We start from the raw sequence: 20,875 nt of genomic DNA, 5'->3' as shown, positions 1-20,875 counted from the left end.
GACTACATGCGCCCTGAGATGGGACTTCGGATGGCTTTTCCGACTTTATCAGAAAGGAGAACTGCTACTATCTTCACTAAAAACTCACTTCTCTATGAGCCTACATTAGGCAGTTTTGATACCAGACTGAAGCTGGAGGTACCTTAAGCACAGAGAATGCTTATGAGAATGTCCTCTTTCCAATGCTGCATTTGGCATGAATTTAATATTTTCAAAAATGACTTCTGCAGTTTCAGATCCTTCACATTCCAAATTTGTTTTGGTTGCCATGGGAAGGTGAGCTAACTCTCTCTGAGAGCAATTTTAGTTTTACAAATAAATCCAGCTGAGTTTTTATGTCTTTGGATGGGGAAAGGTTTTACAAAATGTGACATTTTAAGCGTGGTCTTCAGTAACTCTCCATTAAGCACTGACACCTGTGTGCATGTGACTAGTGGAGATTTGGTGGCCCTTATCTCATTTGTATACACAAATGTTCTTTTGTAAATGTGAATTGAAGCTTTGCATGAAAAACAGATGTGTCCATAAAAAGTATGAGACTGCCGATGCATAAGAGAATGAAAAGATTCAAACTGACTGAAGACATCAGGTCTGAACCTCCTCTACATTCCTCCTATATACATTCTTGTACACTCTCTCTGTACTTAATTATTTTTGTGGACAAATGCTATGGATTTTTCTCTTGAACCTGAAAATTCATAAAATCCAGAAATCACTATTCAGCATGTCTTGGCCGGCAGAGCTGGCTCTGCAGCCCACCACCCTTGGCCCTGTCTTCTCCTCTCTCAGCACATGGCCAGTGAGAGCAAGATGCAAGGTCAGGCAGACTGGTTTAAGGACAAAGTGCCTCCCACACTGTCAGACACACAACAAATACCCACTAATAAGTAAGAGTGCAGAGAGGAGCCAAAGAAACAGCAGTCAGCAGAGGTACTCTCTCAAGGTCAGAACTCTGGCAAGAGGTCTGTCTACCACCCACCCTAGAATGCAAAGCTGACAATGGCTCATACTTTACTTTGGTCATTGACATAACCCTGATAGTCTCAGAATGTTTATCCACTTGATAAAAATTACCAAATTATTCTTTAAACTCTTTCATTAAGGTCTAGGGTATAGCTTAGTGGTAGAACATGTGCCTAGCATCTGTGCAGCCTAAAGTTTGATCCCCAGAGCAACACCAAAAACAAAACACTAGTATGATATATTCAATATGCATTTTTTTTTGTACTGGGGATTGAGCTCAGGACCCTGAGATAGAGAGGCAGGTGGCAGAACCACTGAGCTAAATCCCCGACCCTGGAAATTGTTTTCAATACTGGTAATAGGCTCTGCTGATCTAGTGTCTGGAACTGTGATTCTGTGATAAGCTAGGGGTCTGGGCTGATTATGCCACTGCCAAGAACACCGGGCATCAGCCTTTCCTCTCCAGCACAGGACTCCCCGTTTCCCTGTGCATCCAGTGTTCTCATGTGTTCCCCTCATGGCTCTGCTTCATTGGTTCTGAGGTCCTGCGCAGCAGTGCTAAGTAGTCCATTGCAAGATGGACTCTGGTGTCGCAGAGTTTGGTGAATGCTTACATTTTTAAAATTTTATTATAGTAAAAGACACATTGCCATTAACCCTTCTCAAAATACTCCCCCTTGCTTCAAACACACATATCCCATCATTCTTGCTACTTTCTGAAGCAGTGAAGGAAGTTCTTTCTAAGTTGAATGTCTTTATAAGTTGATAGCAGTTGAGTGTCATCCACTGGAGAAGCAGGCTTGTAAAAACACTACAGTGTGTCTTCATCTACCTTATTTACCTGATCTGGCACCGTGTAACTACTGGCTCTTCCTCAAAGTCAAGATGACTGTGAAAGTTAAATGATTTATACCGATTCAAGACAGCAAGGCAGCCATAACAGCACAACTAAAGACACTCAGAAAAGAGGAATCCAGAGTGCCCTCTGCTGGCTTCCTTCTCTGTGGACTGCCATCAGTCCACATGCCAGCTGGCTCTGTCATGGAGTCTTGAAGCCCCAGCATCATGATTAGAGATGATGAACCAGGCTATGACCTAGATTTATTTTGTATTCCTAGTCATTATGCCGAAGATTTAGAAAAGGTGTTTATCCTTCATGGACTAATTATGGATAGGACTGAAAGGCTTGCTCGAGACTTGATGAAGGAGATGGGAGACCATCACACTGTAGCTCTCTGGGTTCTCAAGGGGGAGCTATAAATTCTTTGCTGACCTGCTGGATTATATTAAAGCACTGAATAGAAATTGTGATGAGTCCATTACTATGATTGTAGATTTTATTAGACTCAAGACCAACAGGGAACATAAAGGTAACTGGTGGAGATGATCTCTCAACTTTAACTAGAAAGGATGTCTTGAGTTGAAGATATAATTGACACTGGCAAAACAATGCAAACATTGCTTTCCTTGGTCAAGCAGTATAATCCAAAGATGGTCAAGGTTGCAAGCTTGCTGGTGAAAAGGAACCCTCAAAATATTGGATATAGGCCAGACTTTGTTGGGTTTGAAATTCCAGACGTTTGTTGTTGGCTAAACCCTTAACTATATAGTGAATACTTCTGGGATTTGAGTCATGTTTGTGTCATCAGTGAAACTGGAAAAGCCAAATACAAAGCCTAAGATGAGAGTTCAAGTTGAGTCAAGAAACATTGGAAGTCCTATTGATACCACCAGAAGAATTATCAGATGTTCTAGCTTTATGGTCATCTGCTTAGCAAAGCTTTCTGCATGAACCTTGTTTGTATTTTAGAAATGTTGGTTGCTGAATTCCTATTCTCTTTGGGTGGGTTGCTTAACTTGCTAATGGAAAAAAAACTCATAAATCACACCTCTATTAAATGAGAATATTGAAATTGTATCTGTAAGAAATGTTCAAAGAGAAAAATATTAGTTTTTAATTGGTATATTAATTTTTGTATATTAAGAAAAGAACAAAGGTGATCGAATATTGTTCATTATATCATCATGTGTTTAGAAAGAAGCAGAGATTTTTTCATTGATATGTGACAGCATCAAGAGGCTTTGTTTAGCTGAAATTAGAAAACCTGTTTTGGTAGTGTTGACTCTTTTTTCCCACTAGTTCAAGATTATTTCCCGTTAATCCTTGTCAACAGTTCCTTCTAAATGCAAATAAATAAATTTTTAAAAGTCAAAAAAAAAAAAAAAAAGAAAAAGGAATCCAGACCCTCTTCAGAAAGTGGGAAGAAGGAAGGGAGAGGATAAGTGTGTTCAAAGTGAAGGTAAGTATTTTGAGAGGAATTAATGACAATTTTTTAAAGATTTAAACATGAACTGCATTTTTCCATCACATCTCACATATGACATTGGAAATGACTATAAAACATGCCTACTACTTTACAGAACAGTGATGCAGGTTACAATTTGAATCTGTGTGTGAAGTACCTGGACTGCCTGCACACAGTGCAGCATGGGTATGGGGCGTGTCAGGAAATAGCAGTTTTCTTCTGCTCACACCTGGACCCATTTCTTCTGTTTCTTTCTCCCATGTTTCAATTCAAAGCTGACTCAGGCAATTAGCCTTTCAAACAGATATGACAAAGATTTGTGCATAAATATCAATAAGTAATCAAACAGAGTTTTGAGGAAGTTATGCAGCTTTCCTAAGATGACAGAGTAATTGACAAAGTCGAATGCGGTGTAATCTGACATCCAAATCCATTCTTTGAATTACTGCACTGCACACATTCTTGGACACTGCTGCTAAGCCTACAGACAATGTGCCATGCTTCCCAAAGACACCGTGGGCTATATGAAGAAGAAGGAGGGGGAGGAGGACGGGGGGAGGGAGGGGGGAGGAAGAGGAGAAAGAGGAAGAAGAGGAGGAGGAGGAGGAGGAGGAGGTGTATGGAAGAAGAAAAGCAGCATGTGCAACAAACATATACAAATGTTCTTTAGAAAAGGCTTTCCAGTGTCCCCCTTGCTAAATGGGGAGACATCCATTTTTTGCTTGTTTTTTGAGACAGGGTCTCACAATGTAGTTGAGACTCGCTGTGTAGCCCAGGCTGGTCCTGCCTCAGCCTACTGAGTGTTGGGATTACAGATGTGCACCACAATGCACAGCATGGTTTTAGCTTTTTGACGGACAAAGAATATCACTTAGTTAGCCATTGGTATGCCTTCTGTAATAGTAAGTTTCATTTGCATTTACCTGACTTCTAATATCCATCTACTCAAAGGCACTTTCCAAAGAAAAAGTTTACTCTCTAATAGAAATAAAATAACTCTCTGATAAAATGCTATTTCTATGATTTAACAATGGAATTTGTATATGCTGCTAATATTTAGAAGGGAATGACCAGCTGTTTTTTGATGAATATGGTTAAGATAACAGAAATTAATAAGCATAATTATATAGTTTTTTTAATAAGTAAAAGAAGGAAAATATTGAAAATCTATAGAGCCTGTCAGTAGATTTCAGCAGATCAACACAGATTGAATGTTATTTCTATGGTCCGTGTGTGGTGCAGCAGTTCTAACAATCATTTTTTTCTCTCAGGTAATTGTGTTGTCTTCAAATAGTTGTGTTTTGTTGTTGTTTTAAAATATGCTATGTTCTCAGCATCAGCACCTGAAAATCTAGATTAAAGATAGTACACTTTTGAAATATTTTGAACAATTGGTATTATAGAGCTTTGGGATAGCAAATGATGTCCATTGGTTTGAGATCTCATAAAAGCATGCATATATTTATATATTCTTGGGTAACTGTATACCCATAAAAATCCTTATTAGTAGAAAATCATGTTGGGACAAAGGTAACATTTAAAAATATATTTCATGTATTAAAGCACAAAGTAAATCTCAAAAAACATCGCTTCAAAATATTTTTATACGTAGTGATACATGATATTATCTGGGTAGAGTACAATTAAGTTGGTAATAATTGACCAAAAATATCTTCCAAACCTATTTAGACTATTATAATTACTTCTAAGTAATTCTTGAGTTTATTAAAAAAAGATAACAGATATCTTACTTTACTTCTTTAATACATGTGTGTAGGACATCATGTTTACGTTCCTTGTAGGAAGTAGGCACATGTACATAATACATATTAATTTTTTTCTTCCCTCCCTCCCCACCTCACCCATCCCTTAACTCCATCCCCTTTTCTGTACATGTTTGCAGTGCATAATATTTACATTCCTTGTATGGCATTGGTACACGTACGTAACATGGGGTGTTCCTTTTGTATGTTTCTGTTGTAGTTATTTTTCTCATTGCCAAGACAAAATACCTGGCACCCACAAGTTAAAGGAGGAAAGGTTTATTTGGTGCAGTTTTTAGAGGTTTCAGTTCATTGTTGCTGGCTTCAAGGCAGGGTGACATGGCAGACGGGGCATCACAGAGGAGAAACAGTTCATGGCAGACAGAAAACACCCAAAGCAGCAAGCAAGTGATGAGTGCTGAGAGGCAAGACTATTATTGCCCTTTCTGACCCTTGCATCTCATCCAGGCTACCTGCTCTCGGGGCAGGCAGCACTCACACCCTTTATCCTAGAGCCTATGATCCCAGCATTGCACCATGAATGAATCCCAGTGTCACACACTCTAGATCCAGACATCTCTGAAAAGCCCCACCTATGAACCCATGAGGCTTTGGGGGGACATCTAGACACAGATACCTTATTTTTTTTTAATACAGGAGAAATTTCTAATAAAATATGTACATGTTGAATACTCCAATGCACTAGAAAATATACTACAACCACTTATTTTTATCATTAGGAATGTAATAGTGAGTTTATATTAGAAAATCCATTAAAGCATATTAACACATCAATAATTAGTTGGGATATTTGATATATATTAAGAGAAAAATGATGGACTAAGTTTAAAATAATAGAAAATTGGCTATGAAAAATAAACTCCAGATGGTTTAAAGGACTTAGTTTAAACAGTAAACTTTAAAACTTCTGAAGAAAAATACACTTAAGTTTATTTATGGCCTCAGGATAATAAAAGATCTAAGTTCCATAGGTTATGAGCAAAAAGCAAAAAAAAGGAACAGATTAATAAAGTTTACTACATTAGAACGAAAAAAATACTTTGAGGAAATGCCTACTATGAACAAACAAACGTAGACAAGTCACAGCCTGGAAAGAGATATACAAGTTAAGAAGCAAAGGAATTCAAATGAGGAAAGTATTTTATAAGTCTTAAGCCTAATTGGATAAAAAAGGATCTGAATTTAATGACCAGTAAACACATTAAATTATGCTCCTCTTAACATTTAAGATAATAGTGTGATGAAATTTACATCTAGCACTTTGGCAGGTATTTCGATAATACTAACTTACATACTATCAGTGGGAATATAAATTCCTGCAACCCCATTGGAGGACAATTTAGGAAACCCCACTGAAATTGAAAAAACACAAACTGGGAGAGCATGGACTGCTTTTTTGTAACAAATGTTATGGGACTACTTGATTCCCAGAGTCATGAAAGATACAGTATATGTGGAAGTTTTAATATTAATTAAAATAGAAATAAAAAGGAACTATGCCTAAAAATGCAGACTAAAGCCAAACTTTAAAAGCCCCAGAATATCAAACATGCTCTACTTGTAATGGATTGGGGTAATGGTAAGCTGATGGATGATTCTGCGCCAAGAAGTAATATAAGTACGCTATGGTTGGGGCAGTGACCGGTGAAGACATGCTGCATTAGTCTGAGAACAGACAAAGACTCTGAACAACAGAGTGATAGAAGCATTGAGAAGAGAAGGTGGATTCCAGAAATATTCCATCTGTTGAGCCAACCTCTCTGCCTGCTGTCCTGCCCTGCCAATAATCTCTCACCAGTCCAGTACCACTGCCCTATTAAGGACACTCTGGCTCTGTCAAGTCTGTACTGACCCTTAATACACTAGAGCTTTTGGGTCTCCTTGGACAAAACAGCTTTTAAGAACATGCCTGGCTCACAACTTTATCCTCCTGGCCTTTCCCGATGTCTGCTTCTACACTCTATTAAGTATCATCTCATTCTGTTGGAAGATGCTGATTTCCTTCACGTGCACATGGAAGAAACAAAATCGGGCCCTCAATTTTCTTTTAATCTTTGCTGTATGAGTACTTTCTGTGACCTGTCTTCAGAATCCCAACCCTTCCATAAATTAAACACAATTTCAATGATTAAAGCCATCTCATTTGCAAGAAAGAGTTAATATCCTGTGAAATAGAAACAAAATTCTCAGACACACGTTATATAGAATCTTTCTCATAGGTGAACATTTGTCACAATATTATTATCTAGCAAAATATTGAAAAAGCTTTAATGTCTACCAAAAGCGCACATATTCATGCACACAATTAAATTTAAGAAAAAAAACTGTATTCTTAAGGGATGATCACAGTCTATAAGGCCGAAGGGTGAAAGACATGACTTACATTACAGTTTAGAAAATAGAAGTAATAGGGCCGGGGATTTAGCTCAGTGGTTCCACTGTCTGCCTTGCAAGCTCAAGGACCGGAGTTTGATCCACGGTACCAAAAAAAACCAAAACAAACAAACAAAAAAACAAAAACCAAGAAAGAACATATAAGTAATAAATTAATAACAACATAGGCAAAAGTTGGCTTCTACCAGAGGCTAGCAGTACCCCTGAGGACTGAGGGAGAACAGTAGTATAAAGGTTTAAGGCTTTGGTTGGCTCATTGATATTTGATTTCTCAAAAGGCCATGACTATCATAAATGCTGATATTGGCTAGAGAGACATGGTAGGAAAACAGAGCTTGCTACATTATTTTACATACTTTTCTTTGCACTCAAAATAATTTTAATTATAACAGGCAAAAGTATATGCTATTGCACCAAGCAGAACTTAATTTTATTTTATTTATTTTTAAAATAATTTTAATTATAACAGGCAAAAGTATATGCTATTGCACCAAGCAGAACTTAATTTTATTTTATTTATTTTTAAAATAATTTTAATTATAACAGGCAAAAGTATATGCTATTGCACCAAGCAGAACTTAATTTTATTTTATTTATTTTTAAAATAATTTTAATTATAACAGGCAAAAGTATATGCTATTGCACCAAGCAGAACTTAAATTTATTTTATTTATTTTTAAAAGCAACTTTTTAAAAGCAAAATGTAATTTTAAAGATATCATCTTCACTTAAGAGCTATGTGTTGAGACAGAAATAACAGCTTCCTCCTAGCTGTAGGTTAAAGGAGAATGTAAATAAAGAGTCCTAGCAAAAAGAAGTTCAACTAATGTCTGTTTTTCCTCCCCGCTACATCTCTAGACATATAAGGAAAATTCAATTAATATTCATAGAACTTTTAAACCTTATTTACACACAAAACAAATAAAATTGATGAATAAATAATGTGTATATTTTTGTGTCGACAATAAGACATTAGTGTCCTCTGGTGTCTGACAGTGACTAGCACTTGATGTTTCCAACTTTCTATAAAGTAAACTATGTAATTCTTATTATATGAAATGTGACTCTAAAAGTATTTGATTATTTGTTATGGCATTCATGACATTAAATTATTAGGAAAATCATTTTTATTATTTATTAGTACATCAGTTAATTAATATTTGCTTTAAAATCTTAAAAATAGCATATTTTCTGTGAAAGTACAGTATAGAAAATTGTTTGATAAATCTCTTAATCATATATATAACTATTAGTAGCTAAACTGTATCAGAAAACCATGGAATCTCTTCTGGGAGTCTGCAAAACAGATGACTTACATCCCTTCCAAATCTATTGTTTCAAACTTTCATTTATTGTAACTTTATGAATTTAACTCTAAATTCTATAAGAAAAATTCCAAAGCTTCTACACTGGACACTCAAGTTTTTCCTTTTCATTTACATGAAGGTCAATTTAAAAACCTAAAGCAATGAAATTTAACTTTTATTTAGACATACTGGCTGCCTAAGAAATCAAACCTGAGTTTCCAGCCTTTTTCATTATATCAGATTGGAAATTTGCTAGCTATATATAATACTTTCCCTTTCAATGCACTGTATGTAAGGACAATGCATGACAGGAAATTGGAAACAAATTTTCAAACTCATTTCTAAATGTCCACATGTATGATTTTAAATTTAAATTCTAATCAAATATTGATATTTTGTTAATAAGAAATGATCTTAGCAACCTTAGTTTTATTAATGACTATAATAGATACAGTATGATTGCTTTAAATACTTGTAATTTCCTTTACAAAAAGAGTTTTCTTTATACTATTGTTATTGAAAGAAATTCACTAATTTTACAATAGAGTGGTTTGTAAATGCTGATTTATGTAAATTCTTCATATGGTTATTTTCCCAAATGGCAATTACTTTCTAAATTTAATATCACTTTAAATTGGGAATTTTTGTTGCATAGCTCCCAGAAATCCATGTATTTGAGTTAAGTCAGTTCATCTGAATACTCCTGAGGTTCATTTCTTGTTCTCTGTAGTACTGTTAATTTATCTTCACTTTTAAAGTGAAATACATACAAGAGAAGTTTTGTTAACACATGACAAAATAGAGAAGCCTAGTGAAAACCACCTTATGTGAAATATATCTCTTGCCTTGTAAAATTCCTGACCACAGGCTGACGATCTTGAGCGCATATCAAGTGCTGGCTGTGCAACTGGTTGTGTTTTCAAGGCAGGAGCCATGCTACTGAGCTAAGTCCCCACCCGGCGGCTGTGTTTTCACAGGCAGAAATGTGAATACATAGGAATGAGTGTAACCTAATCCAGGTGGACTTCCACATTGAAAGAACTAATTTATTGCATATCTGACCTATTAAATCTGATAAAGAAAAATATTCCAGAAAAAAATTGTAGTGCCTCCTATAAAGAACTCTTTCATTGGATATTCTGTGCTATTTTGAACAAACATCCTCCATCCATGTCAAATTAAAAAAAAAGAAAAACTCCGTTAGACTATAAATTAAATTGCATATTTTAAAGTTTAATTGAAGATGTGCTTTTCCTGGATCAAAGATTGAAGCTTATTTTAGAATTTAAATGCAAACTACGTAATTGTGGAAAATAGTATGTAACTATTATCAAATTGCCTTAAAAATTAACACCAATCCCAAGTTTGATCCCCAGTACCAAAACAAAACAAAACAACAACAACAACAACAACAACAAACACCAAAGCTTTGACAGTGTATGCTGTTAGTGTTCTTGGTAGCAAGAACTTCTGGGGTCCTCCAGTTCTCATGATTTCACTTATATATATGCAGAAGATTTTTGACTTTTTAAAAAAGTCAAATATATAAAGACAGAATAAAGCAGTGATTGTCAGGGTCAGTGATGGGGAAAAAAGAAACAGGGTGACATGGCCCAAAGAATATAAAGAAGTAAATAAGTAGGATGAACAAGCTGAAAGATCTAATGTAGGACATGAAGACTATAGATGATAATATTGTATTGCATTCAAGACTTTTTGCTAAATGAGTAGATTAGAGTTTCTCTTGCCATAGGAGGGAAAAGTGGGTAACTGTAACATGATGGATCTGTTAATTGTTTACCTACAGTGAAGATTTTACTATATTCATATTTATACTATTTGTCTATAGCATCTTGTCATATACCTTTAATATATACACTAACATTTATTAAAATAAAATGCTAATGCTCCCTGCCTCCCAAGCTCAAGAACCCGAGTTCAATCTCTGGTACAAAAAAAAAAAAAAAGAGAGAAAAGAAAATGTTTAAAAACGAAAACTGATTGTGGAGTTTGACATCAGTTCTTTGTTCTTCCCCTAATGTTGAAGTGGCTTCCTCAGTAGGCACAGTGGTCCTTCATTTGAATGAAGGTTTACAGTGGCCTCAGAAGAAACTTTCTTGCCCCATCCTCTGTCCCATGCAATTGCCCCGTAATAACTGGTAGCTGCCATTCTAGATCTTTCCCATTACTTTACGCAGTTACTTCGTCCAACAGAGTGATCACAAGCCTCCCTGCACTAGCTAGAAATCTGTGTGGCTCGGTTTCTCTCCCTGGCTCGCTTACTCACTGGGTCCTAAATGCCTCCCCGATTCTTCTCCGCTCACGTAGCCATTCCCTGCAGTGTTGGAGGGTCACACATTAACTCTCAGGCTGTTGGAAGCTCGCTCTTAATCTGTCTCTCGCTCATCTCTTCAATATCCCATTTGTTTCAGCCACTCTAAATTCTTACTTCTCATGGAACAGATCTGACCCTTTCACAACTTCATTTTCTCTTTCTGGATATACTGTAGTTTTCTTCCCACTAGCCTGGGAAAAATCCCCACTCACCAGTCAGTACTCACTGCTAATTCCACTACCCCTGTGAAGCCTTACCCTGACAGCATCTTCTGCAGCCCAGCAACACACGTCTTACAGCCCATTCCATATATTTTAGTACAGTATAATTATTTTTTATACACACCCCACTTTCCCATTACACATCGCTGCCTGAGAACAAGGAGGGCTTCTTTCTCATCCAAGTACCTGCAGGGCTATGTGGTGCTTCCCTGTCCAGGCGGCTCGCCGCAGCAGGTGCCTCCGTACATGCTGGGTGAGGAAATGACCAGACTCCAGCACTGGGGGGGGGGAAACATCAGAACACTGCATCCAAAGTCTTTATTAGTTTTATTTCTCTGGGATTGAAGGTACCAAGAACTGAAGGGATGCCCTCAGCGATGCTTTACCTACCTCACCGTGGAACCAGGATAGGCCTTGTCAATGTGACCAATACTAGGAAGCTTATAATAGTAACTGAAAGAAAGAGGAAGGGGGAGTGGCTATTTCTGAAGCCCTTTAATGATGTAAGTCACCGTTCTCTGGATAAATCAATGCTAAAAATAACTGAAGTAAATCTCCTATAACATAAACTATTTTCAAGTGGAAATTCAATGGCACTGATTACATCCACAATCTTGTGCAGTCAGGAGACTGTGGTGTTTTAGAACTAAATAGATACATACTTTAAACTCTGCCCTCCTGTCACTTCATGCAGTGTCCCCACAGCCATTGCATACATTCCATAGCTAGCCTTACTTTTCTGCTGGAGGCAAATGTAAAGCCCAGATGTGAGAAGTTTGCCCCAAGCCTGGCAGGTCCAAATTCCATCTAATTCTGGTGTAATTGAGTGACTCTGACAGAAAAGCGAGAAATGCCGGTCATGAGCCACAGTACATTGGGGGCGAACCTACTCTCGGCTCAGAAGTTTGAGACAAGAAATACATTAACGTAGCTCCTTTATATTTGGTTTCCAATACAATATGGCACATGAGGACAATTCTCTCATTTCAGGGAGGAGCAGTAAGCAATGAGTAGTGTAGAACTGAGCCATATTGACTTCCATCTGGCCTCCTACTGAAGAGAGAGAGAGAGAGAGAGTGTGTGTGTGTGTGTGTGTGTGCGTGCACATGCGCACAGGCACATGCTGATATATCATTATGAATTGACAATTAGATATAGGTCAATGTTCTTTCTCCAGAAAGTGGTAGATGTTGGTGACACTAGAAGTTTATAAATGTGTAGAATTTTGGGTCTATCTCGTCAGCACTCTCTAGTAGTTAGAACACCCAACATAGTGTTAAGAGACCCCCTCATTGGCTAGGGAAAATATACAATATTTCAGTCTAGCCATCTGTCTAGATATTTGCAATGTGATTAATACAATCAGCATCTTTCTCTAAAAATATTGAGATGACGCAAATATGGGTCAGTATTAGTTGATGCATTGTAATGCATGTAATAATTGGTTTAAGAGGATACACATCAAATGTGAAAATCACAGCCAGTAGCCTGCACTAATATATTTTATTATTTCACTGTTAAGAATATTTTTAGATTATTTTTCTTCTATGAGAAATTTATTTTTTATTTTATTAATTTTAGAATTAATCAAGACTGTATTCTGAGGCACAGAAATACTTCTCAAACAACTGTGACGATCCTATCACTATGGTGAGGTTGCCCTCATATTGTCCCCAAATGCTTGGTCCTCTGTAATTTCAAATGACAAAAGGGAATAGGCTTCCACCACCTGTATGGATGACACTCCATTGCCATGGAACTAATACGCTGTGAGGAGATTTATCTTGATGCTCAGTACATGGTTTCCTTTCAATAACATTGTCTGTTGAGTGTTCATTTTAGGGCATGACTTAATCGATGCTCTGAAACCAAATCACATTTTCTAGCTCCTGTAAAAACTCAGTGCTTTAACATTTCCATCAGGAATTCTGCTGTGAAAGGAGACATAAATTAGGCTTCACTCAGCTTATTCTGTTTCTCATGGGCAGAATTTTGATGAAATAATCTTTGGGGGGAAAGAAACCCTGCACACTATAGTAGCATAATCCAGTTTCTCAAGCCCTGGGAGTGAGGGTGGATATTTCAGGTAGGAGACAAACATATAGGAAAATAAGGGGTCTTTTGGGTGAAATTAAGGGCAGATGAGAATTGCAAGTACTTTTCTGAAATGTTTATGCAGGGTATATCACCTCTCCATCTCCCAGCTTCCTCTGCTTTGTTACCCTTTTGCTCCCCACCTGCAGGGTCAGCTGTTCGAAGGAGCAATTTATAAAATTGCAGCTCATATTGTGGTTGCAGTTTCAGAACTGACATAAAATTAAATCAGTCTTGAGTGCTGTAGGATACAAAAGCGACCTTCCTAGTTTACTGAGCTCTTCAACACTCCTAATAAATCTCAGAAAGGCAGAATTCCACCGTTGACTGCCAGCTTCTCCCCTCACAAAAGGACCTTGAAATAAAAACAATGAAGTTTTCTTTGGGACCATATTTTATACCATGGAGAATACATAGGAGCCACATTTTTAAGCTTCCTTTTCTAACCCTGGGCTGAGCACTTCCTGAGACAACGTTAAATGAGCCTTTACCTTACTCCTCCACATTCCAAATGGCCCGAGCCACATGGTATGAAAACACCCGCGGAAAGTTGATGCACCCACAAAGAATTTTTATTGTTTTTCAAGAGCAGAAGGTAAGTTATTTTTTTAGAAAAACTATGAAGCTATAATCATGCCTCTACTGTAAATAGGTATCCCCTTAAATTCCAGGGACACAGGAAGATTATTTGTGAAGGCTTAGTTTGGAGAGTGACTGGGAAGGAATCTGAAGCAGGTACTGTCAGATAGCAACACTGAATTATACTCAGCCATAGCTTGTGTTCTCCAGTGTTTTAAAGTTTAATCTCAAATCGTCAGATCCATCATAGAGTCAGTCCTTCAGTCTTCACTTGGTGCCATGTGTGATGCGATATTTTTATGACTATGATCTCCTGTGATGGTTATTTGATGTGCCAACTTGGCTAGGCCATGGAACCATGATACCCAGTTTTTGGTAAATGATTGGACTCACTGTTGCTGTGAGGGTATGCTCTGGATGTGAGTTAACACTGAAATCATTAAGTTCTGACATTTAGGACACTACATAATCTTAAGATATGCAAAGCCCTGGATTCAACCCTAGCACCAGAAAAAGAAAAAGCATGGAAATCCATAGAGTTTGAGTCATACAGGTTATGCTTCATAAGATGAGTGAGCCTCCTCCAATCAGCCAGAGGCCTTAAGAGAAAAAGAGTGAATTTCCCCGAGGAAGAGGGAATTCTGCCTCCATACTAAGCTGTAATGCCAAGTCAAGAGACATTCTATGTAATTTGAAAGAATGATCATTTCATAACTAAATTAAGATTAGGTCTGTCTAAAGCCCAGTGTCTTCTTGCCCTGGAGTCAGGTATGGCATGCAGGAATATAACTCCGTTTTGCCTCTGGTCCTAAATTGAGGCTTCCGTGGTCCTGTGATACTGTGATGCTGAAGGGCAACATTACAATAGCTGAAGACATCTTGGTTCTTTGAGAACCTAAGACAGATTCCTTATTAGCCTGCTATCTCCCAACTACTATTGTAAGTGTGCTTTGCCCATCTCCCTGTCTCATCAAGACCCTCGTCCACATAAAATCCTCAACAACATAGGATTATCGGTGCCTGCTGAGTCACCCAGTACTCCCTCCAATTATTGTGTGCACCCAATAAATAGTGGCTAGCTAGAGAGTCTCTGTCTTTGCTCGCTCTGAGGCACTGACCTCCCAGCCCCACACGTATTATGAAATTGCACGTCTCTATTGTCTTTCTTCAGTCCTCACCACCCCACTCTCTAGGCAGATAGGGGTATTGATCAGCCTTTGATAATGCTAGCTCTCCCTTGGGCCTCCAGCCTGCAGGGCTGCTCTACAGTTTTTAGACTTGCCAGCCCCTATAATTGCATACACCAATTCCTTAGCATAATTTTGTCTATACATTTATATATGTATCTATCTGTCTATCTTCTATACTTCTTATTGGTTGTGTTTTTCCTGAGCACCCTAATACATCCCATTTTAGAAATGATACAAAGACTCAAAGAAGTAAAATAATATGCCAGAGGCCATGTGTCAGGGCAGAGCATGGCTGCCCTTGTTTCTGGGCCATCTCCCTCTGCAGGCTTGTGCTTCCATTCCTCCCAGCCTGTGTCCAACAATCACATGAGAGGCATGTGAAGGGTTAGATGTGCTTAATCCTGTCATCAGTTTTATTGGGCTCTTTATTTCAACCCACATAAGGGAAACTGATTTGCTCAGGATGAATGTGGCCACCAGTGTGTTATTTCCCTCAATCTAAACACAGCCTCAGGCACACTTCATTGATCATGCCTCCAACCTGAAAAGTGCCCTCAGTGCTGGCCCACAAACATTGTGTTTCTCAGGCAGCCCTGTGCTGTCAACCACATTTCCTGATCTCCTCTGATTAGATATATAAACAGCTTCAATAAAACACAGACTGAGCTATGCTGTTAAAAATGTGAGATAAGACTTCCATAAAGATTTATCAACAACAGAGGTGCTGTCCGAGCTAGACAGCAGCCCTAGGCATTCACGGTTCTCTCTTTTTTTTTTTTTAATGTAAGAAGGGTCAGTGGACAAACCACCATGATTTATAGTCATGTTTCCGTAGTGGTTAGGTGCAGTGACTACAGGAGACCTTGGGAGGAGAAAGAAGGGTTAAAATAATGAGCAGTTCACAAAGCAGTCTTGCCTTAATGGGCAAGGACAGGCTGAATATGACTCAAGGTGACCTGGTCATTTTGTATCAGCTAGGAAGTGTTAGTCTGTCCCAACTGAGATCAGAGAAGGAGAGATGAGCTGATATCTGCAAAGTGTAAAAGCCAATGAAGAAAGATCAAGAGTTGCTTAGACAGGGAAAGGAAATAGTGAAAACAAAATGCCCTCAAGCCATTATACATGTTTCAGATCCATTGTGTATTGTAAACGCATGCAAGGCAGGAAAAGTTATGGACCTTTATTTAGGTGCCTGTGTTTCATTGGCCTGGGTTTCAAGTCTCAAAATCCCTTTCTAACATTTATCTCCCCCAAAGAACTAGATTATCTAAAGGATGTTTCCCGCTCCATTTCTTTGAATGAGAGCATATGCCTTTTCCAGATAGTTTTTGGTATTTGGATTCCAAGAGGAAAACAATTCTCAGTATCAGTTTTAAAGAGGAAAATGTTAGGTGAGAGTAAGAAAAGGAAGAAGTTGATATAGTGAAGTTTTACTACTGACACACATTAATATTTTAATGTGTTCAATTTTTCCATATAATTTCTAAAAGATATTTTGCTCAAAGAGCTGATAACTCATTTTAAAGATCACTTAACAATTTTCCTAAATTTATCAATACACTTTCAATTTAAAACTAATTACCCATCTTTATTGAGCATTTACTGTGTGTCAAGCATTGTTCTAAACACTTTACACAAATTAGCTAAGAAAAATTCTTTCAGCAACTGAAGAGCTTGCTGCTCTCCCTTATGCTTAGCCTACAAAATTTATACCTGAGTAATTTAAACTTCATTTGAATTAAGGTAATATTCTCCCATGTCACTGCCTGATGTGGGCATTGTCAAATATAAAACCAATGCAATATATAAATATATCTTTTATTTTCCAAGAGAATACTTTTATTTCTGATTGTAACCAGTGATTTCCATGTCTGGCTATGCATCACAATCACCTCAGAAGCTTTTAAAAAATGTCAGTTCCCGAGCCATACCCCATACTACTAAACCTCTAAGGAAGAACTCAGAAATGTTCACGCCCAACAAGGAAGGTGCTGATTTTACTATCTCTTCCACTGAAGAGATAACGGAATCTCACAAGTGTTATATAGCAGCCTGAAATTATACTAGCAGTGAGTGAAAAGCTAAATATGAACACAGGATTTCCCTAAAGTTGCATTTAGTTGGCCATATACTGTTCACGCTTTTATGACAACACATTTTCTTTGTACGTGGTACTCAAATATTAAAGCTAAAGTGATATCACATTGCATTGAAGAATATATTTGGGGAATTTGACCCAACTCACTAAGGCTTTCAGAAAAATGCATACACATAGACTGTCCTTCGTTTCTTCCTTTAGATGAAATTTCCACAGTCTTGCTTTCCACAGGCAAATGGGTTTAACTACTAGATGTAGAAGAGCACACACTTCAGACTGATGCGGATCTGAGAGTATGGCAATATGAACATTAGGGACCGTCAGCATTTCAGATGGGCAGAGTGAGCATGCCCTGAACCTGGAATCTGAAGCCTACAAGGTACCTGTGCCATTCTGGTCCTCTACTGTCTGCTCACTGTGAGCTTCAGGACCCCTTTGGAATCACTTCTAGCTTTTGCCTTCCCCAGGGTTTCCCAATGGCTTCCCCCAGCCAAAATTCAGAACAGACAATCAGGGCCAGAGTTTGATGGTCCCATTCCTAATTAGACACAAATACTTTATTCGAGACAAGTGAATTTTAAAAAATCCAGGCATGGAGAGCCTCATAGTCTATTGACATTGGTTTGCTTGACTCAACATTGTTTCATACAGCCATGGGAATTGCAAACAAGGTATCCTTAGCTTTCTGTCTGCAGAACCAAGGTCTCCACCCTATTTTAAAGTTAGCACAATGTAACTCCTCGTACTTTCTAAGGAAAGAAACTTTATATTACAAATATTACACTCAGTGTAAATACCAAATAGTTTCTCTGGTGTGAAAAACTATAACAGTACATAAGATCCTAATGAGATAATTACCAACGTGAAATAGAAAGAAAAGGGCTAAAGGTGTAGGGAAAGTGGAAAGGGTAGGGGAAAGGTAATAAGGGAAAAGAAAAAATTGTGAGATAATGAAAAGATGGAAATAAAGTATTTGTAAATGGGGAGGGGAAGAGGGGATGAAGGGAGGGCAGGGACAAGGGGGAAAAATGAGAACCAAGACTTGTCATGTAGATGTAAAAGATCCCAACAATGAATGTAACTGTACTGTATACCTAAAATGTACCAATGAACTCAATTTAAAAAATTTTTAAAAAGCAAACATTATACTCAGGGCCTTTGATGTAGTCACAAGTTATTTCCTTCATTCTGCCTTAATTCCCAAGTACACAGTGCTGGAATAAACACACCCAGCAGTTTACTTTTTAAAGTTTGAAGTAGTAATCTGTAAATTCAGGCAGTTCTGCAACCCATAGAGTAGATCTGTTTTGGAGCAGTCATTCTGTCTTGCAGTGTATTCCATGTATGTAATTTCCTGTTTATTCAAGGTAAAAGAGAGTCTTGCTACCACAGACTAGAACCAGACATAAGCTGTTTGCATCCGTGAAAGCCAAAGTTATGAGGACCATCTCTATTTTTTAAACAAGCTGTGTTTACTCCAACCTGTACAGGGTTCACCCTGCCCATTTCCTTCATTATGTTTGTTCTCTGTTGCTCTGTTTACGTATTTCTTCCAACACTCGTTCTATGACTGCAGCTGTGTGCATTGTGATCTCCTCCCTTTATAATGTAACACTCCACCTTGTGCAACAGCTACCTTATGATATTGCCAAGTTCATCCTCATCTGCTATTCACTATCTGCCACTTACTCAGAAACAGCTATGATGAGCATAAAGTGACAATGCCTAAAATTTATAAAATAAAGAAATAAGACAATTATCTGCATCTGTATGTTCACAATATTTATGTCACTGAACCAATTTAGTTAAATTGAGAGAAATGTCAGTCTCCTCAGCTCCTGAGCAATTTGACCAATGAGGGTGAGCCTTGCAAGTCCTTTGTATCTGTAACCATTATTAGCAGTTAGGGGCCTCTGCATTGCTGACTGACTACCAGTAAGTAGATTTGTATCTTATTTCTTTACTATGATGCATTTCAGAATGGGACTATGATTGCCTCCCAAGCTAATACCCAAGAAATGCTCAGTTTTCATTTCTGACTAATCTTCCTGTTTTCAGATGTGATGCTGACTAATCTTGCTGTTTTCAGATGTGATGTGGAATGGACTTTCAGAAATGCAAAGTAAGGAGGTAGCTTAAGAACCAGCAAGGGAGAAATTGGCCTGGCCAGGAGGGATATGCCTGTGGGTAGCCAGAAGACATTTTGAGAGTGTCTTATAATTTTATAACTAAATATATGAATAAGACCACGCATGGTGACAAGAGATAATTAGGCCAGATTGTCTGAAAAATTTAGGGACCATTTAAGCAAAGACTTTTCACAGTTTCCACTTCTATGCTGATTCAAGTTTAACCCTTGTAGGACATAGCATGCTTTGATAGTGTCCAGAGCACTGCCTCTATAATTCAGTGTTTATTATCTCAGGGTTGTTGACATTTGGAGCCAATTGATTCTTTATCATGGGAAGCTGTCTGCTACACTGTAGGATAATTATCATCAGATGCATTAGATTCAAATAGTAGTTCCCACACTCCAGCTGTAACAATCAAACTTGTTTTTTCATACCCCATTGAGTATCACTGCTTTGGATTTATGCTTTTGAAGTTAAAGAAGGCAGAGATCAAGCAGCACCTCCTTCTGTGGAAAGCAAGGACGTATACTTCTATAAGTGACATGTAGACCCTGCAGAAGGCAGGCACGCTCTCCCCACTCCCAGGAGGACTTCCTGCTGGGAATGAGGCAATATACATCTAAAAATGCTGCATATATAACACTGAATACAAAAGTAGGGGTGGGGAAACAGAAATGACCAGCAGAGGAGACTCGGTTCATAGCAGGGGCCTACAGTTAGAGGCAGAAAACTGGCAGACTACTCTCACTTACCCAAAAGATTCCCCAATTGAGTCAGCTTTCATCTGCCATTCCACAGGGAGTGTGAAGTTGGAACTACATTATCATCTCCCCTCAATGGAGCAAGAGGCAGCAGACCAAGCTTGGAAGGAAGAATTGGTGGGGAAAGAGAAGAAGGCTGCTGGGACAAGCTGAGTTAGGAGCAGACAAACATTAAATTAGATAGGAAATTTTAGAGTTCATAATGAATGTTTTCTTACCTAGGATTTGCAAGAAAAGAACTATCTTCAGGATTGGACTTAATAAAGAGTAAACTTTCTTTCAGCCTATAATTTACCAAGTACCAAATACTACAGAAGTCGTATTACCAACTGCTGCTGTTTGGATCTTGTGTGTCATCCAGAGACTCATGTGTTGAAGCCTGACCTCAAGGGGGATGCTGTGGGGAAGGGGTGGAGTGTAGGGGTCGCGGCCTAGTGGAAGGATGTAGGTCATCCTGAAGAGGATTTTGGGACCCTGGCTCCTCTGCTTCTTCTCCTCGCTCCCCAGCCTCTTCAGGTGAACGGACCTCTTCTGGCTAGAGGAGTTTTTTTAATTTTGTATTAAGTCTCCATTCAGCCCAAATGTGTCCATAATGCCATTATTAATGATATTCAAGGCCTATTTCCAAAAATTGTTATTAATCACTGCCATCTAGTGTTAACCAGCTGAATGGATTTTTCCTTAGATCTTGCTTTCTCAAATTCCTTTTCC

General features: G+C 38.1%; 1 pseudogene; it reads left to right on the top strand.

Annotated features, from left to right (window-relative positions):
• The first annotated feature begins 2,004 nt into the window (after nucleotides 1-2,004).
• On the top strand, nucleotides 2,005-2,674 carry LOC104851715 (annotated as a pseudogene).
• Nucleotides 2,675-20,875: the final 18,201 nt, after the last annotated feature.

Source organism: Fukomys damarensis, unplaced genomic scaffold (assembly GCF_012274545.1).
Source record: "Fukomys damarensis isolate Sample0158 unplaced genomic scaffold, DMR_v1.0_HiC HiC_scaffold_5, whole genome shotgun sequence".
Taxonomy (NCBI): domain Eukaryota; kingdom Metazoa; phylum Chordata; class Mammalia; order Rodentia; family Bathyergidae; genus Fukomys; species Fukomys damarensis.
Note: the sequence above shows the minus strand (reverse complement) of the source record. Positions and strands in the feature narration are given on the sequence as shown.